Below are 3,693 nucleotides of genomic sequence, written 5' to 3'. Positions count from 1 at the left end.
TTTTTCATGAACTTCATATAAGAGGGTACCTGGGTAAGCAGTTCGGCGAAAAGAACGTTGACATGAAGGCTCTTCAGGATTTCAGCAAATTTCCCGAACTTTTGGTTGGCCTTATTGTTCTTCAATCGCCTTGGAAAGGGGACCGTAATAGGAATTTCTAATCCTTTGTTTCTTTCTGCCAATGTCTCGACAGGATCAAAATCATTTCTACTCGATCGATCTCTTTTTCCTCTCGATCAAGGTCTTTCAGCAGCATTTTCATTCGATCGAGCATTATTAGCCACTCGATCGAAATCCTCTTTATCAGCATTACTCGATCGAGGTGTGATTTCACTCGATCGAGTATTTGTCTCGGAAATTTCACTCGATCGAGGCATTTCCTCCTCTCGATCGAAGTCTTGATTAGTAGCTTTACTCGATCGACCAACAGTTACACTCGATCGAGTAATATTCTCAGCAATTCTACTCGATCGACCACCAGAAATGAGTCGATCGAGTATTTTCCTCGGATTAAGCTCAGTTTCGTCAATGGATGACTGTTCACCCTCAGCAACAACAAGGCTCGGGTCTGATTTGTCTTCACCAGTCAACATTTTGGGTCCTTCATAAGAAATACCACTTCGCAAATTAATCAGAATTACCGTTTCATGAGGATTCTTTTCAGATTGAGATGTTAAATGACCCGGCTTCCTTGAAGATTGGTTAGTGGCAAGTTGAGCTATTTGGTTCTCAAGTGACTTTATCGACGCATCTTTCTGTTGGTCACTCATCTGCAGTTGTTTAGTCAATGATTCGATCATCGACTTCAATTCTACCATTTCACTAACTCCACTAGAAGAAGCTCCCTGATGCGGCGGTGGAAAGGATGGAGGCTTTTGAAAGCCTTGTTGAGCTTTATGAGGCGGAACGTAAGCTTGTTGCTGCTGCGGAGGAGGGGTAGGATTTAGCACATTCTGACTAGTCTATCTCAAATTGGGATGGACTCCACTCTGATTACTATTATAAGAACCTCCTTGCCTATATTGCTGAAAGGCAAAGACTTTCTCCTTCTTAGTTAGACAGTCAACAGCAGTGTGACCGTCATTACTACCGCATCTCTCACAAGTAAAGGCTTCTTGCCTAGTCAACAAGTGATTCATCTGTTGATCACCAGCATTCTGCAGTTCTAGCTTATCAAAACGGGCATTCATGACTTCCAGCTGAGCCACAACTACACTATCTACTGAAGAAATAGTACGAATACCTCCTCTTGGATTCCCATACTCAGCACAATGGGTAGCCATTTCCTCTATGATACCCCATCCCTTGTCATCATCATTGTTATTCTGAAATCGCCCATTAGATGAGGCGTCTAATATAGCACGATGATCATCAAACAACCCATTATAGAATTGGTTGCATAAAAACCACTGATCAAACCCATGATGAGGAAGAGACCTCACCAACTTCTTAAAACGGCACCAAGCTTCATACAAGTTCTCATCAGGTATCTGCATAAAACTTGTAATTTTCCCTCTCAGCTGATTAGTTCGTTGTGAAGGAAAATACCTTTTATAGAAAGCAAGGGCCAAACTCTCCCAGTCAGTAATACCGGCTGCAGATCGATCAAGATCAGTGAGCCATTCACGGGCTCCATCGGTTAAAGAAAAGGGAAAAAAGACCTCCTTAATCTTATCCTGGGTCACTCCCTTAGTAGCGGGAATGGTAGTGCAATAGTCAGTGGAAACCTCCATATGTTTACGCGGATCTTCACCCGCCACTCCTCGGAACAGGTTTCGTTCGACCAACTTAATGTAAGATGGTAGGATGTCAAAAGTATTGCCATCCTCGGTCGCAAGCTTGAAACCTTTAGGGATTAAGGCAGTTGTGGGCTCTGAGTGACTCGCGATGTTAGGCATCTTCACTGGCTTGACGGTAGAAATAGAATTGTTTTCTTCTCAAGACGGGTCTTCTGCAGATAAAAAGTGTTCTAACTCCGGTTCAAAAGTACTCAAGACTTCCTTTTGAAGCTTCATTTGCAGTCTTAGTCTATGACGAAAGGATCTTTCTGGATCAGGATCACTTGGAACTAACTCTGACCTGTTAGACCTGGGTATAAACAACACTGAAGGAGATAAGTGAGAACTGTCTCAAGGAATTAAAAATTCCCTGGGACTAAGAGAGATAAACGAAACAAAGAACAGACAAATAGGCTATCGCCTCCCAGGCAACGGTGCCAAAATTTGATACGGTCGTTATGTACTAAAAATAAATACCTAAGTTAACTAACAGAAGCTAGCGATAAGTAGGGTCAATCTCCACAAGGAGACACGATATCTATCTGTAAGTCCATCTATCTAAATCACAATTTGGGGGTTTTGAGTTTTGTTTTCTAAACTACTAAAGATTAAAGGCAAGAGAAATAGAGACAAGCGCGATAAAGCAAGAAAATTCGAGATATGTAATCAGATAAAAGAGGTATGTCAGGACTTCGGTTCACCATGGCAGTTCATCGACTCAATCACAAATAGCCTAGACAATCTACTATGAGAAGGGCAAGGGAAAGGTCATTCCGGTCTGCTATCCACCCTAGATTTCCACTAACTTAACTTCCGTCCTCATTAGGGTAGTCTACTGTCCAAGGTCTGTTCATTCCAATCTTCCGATCTAGGAGCAAAGTTAACCAGATTAAAGTTATTTAGAAGCGTACACTCAACTAAACATGTTACAGTTATATTGCTATGGTCACAAATTCTCACAAATAAATCAACTAGCCTATTCACAACACCGTCACATTACTATCATGGCTCCCCTAATCTTAACATAGGGAGATTAGCTACTCATGCTTTTGGAATCTACAACAATAACAATAATCATGAATAAACTAAGAGAAGACATGCTAAAGAGAGTAAAGAGATGAATTGTATACTAACAAAGATAACAATAGAATAGAAATTGAGAGATAATAAGGAGAACAAATAAAAGCAAGCAAAAGATTAGATTAAGGGAAAGAGAATGATTACAAAGTATGAATCCGGCAATGAGAAAAGTAGCAGCAGTAATTAAGAGATGTAACAGGGATTCGGAGTAAAGTATGAGTTCTAAAACGTACTTATGACCTAATTGAGACTTTCTTATATAGGGAAGTGGAAATTAACTAAAATAAACCTAAACACGGAACAATTAACCCGTGTAAAACAGCAAATCACTCGATCGAGGCTCTTTTTATTCCCCTCGATCGAGTACTTCTCCAGCAAAACTGTTCGACCAAGCACTTTAGGCTCTCGATCGAACACTTCCCAAAAAGCTCTCTTCGATCGAACTCCAAAACCATTCAATCGAACATCCTCGACTACCAAACTACTCGATCGAACTCCAAAAGCTCTCGATCGAGTAGATATCCAATGAATCAGCCATGACTTCGTCTTGTCAGCTTCCAAAGACCTTCTTTCATACTTCCCGACGTATGATTCCTGCTCTAAATCTCCATCTCCTTACAATGCATGCAAAGTGGGACAACTAAGGCACGATTCCATTACTTTTTGGTCCATTTCTACAATTAAGACAAAACAAACCAAAGTAGCCAATTCGGGGCATTTTGCAATATAAAGCGATACAAATGGCATATAAATACCTGCAATAAGAGGTTAAAAAATCTATATAAATTGCACGTATCACATATTTTGGCAACTTTTGTTTAAATAAGAGGTCTAC

At 40.5% G+C, this 3,693-nt stretch overlaps 1 non-coding gene across 1 annotated transcript; it reads left to right on the top strand.

Annotated features, from left to right (window-relative positions):
* The first annotated feature begins 1,416 nt into the window (after positions 1-1,416).
* Positions 1,417-1,522, top strand: LOC141603850 (small nucleolar RNA R71). Its single transcript, XR_012525695.1, has one exon. It is a non-coding gene; the product is annotated as a small nucleolar RNA R71 (small nucleolar RNA).
* The last annotated feature ends 2,171 nt before the right edge of the window (positions 1,523-3,693 follow it).

Source organism: Silene latifolia, chromosome 9 (assembly GCF_048544455.1).
Source record: "Silene latifolia isolate original U9 population chromosome 9, ASM4854445v1, whole genome shotgun sequence".
Taxonomy (NCBI): Eukaryota; Viridiplantae; Streptophyta; class Magnoliopsida; order Caryophyllales; family Caryophyllaceae; genus Silene; species Silene latifolia.
The sequence above is the reverse complement of the archived record's forward strand: the minus strand, read 5'-3'. Positions and strand labels throughout refer to the sequence as shown.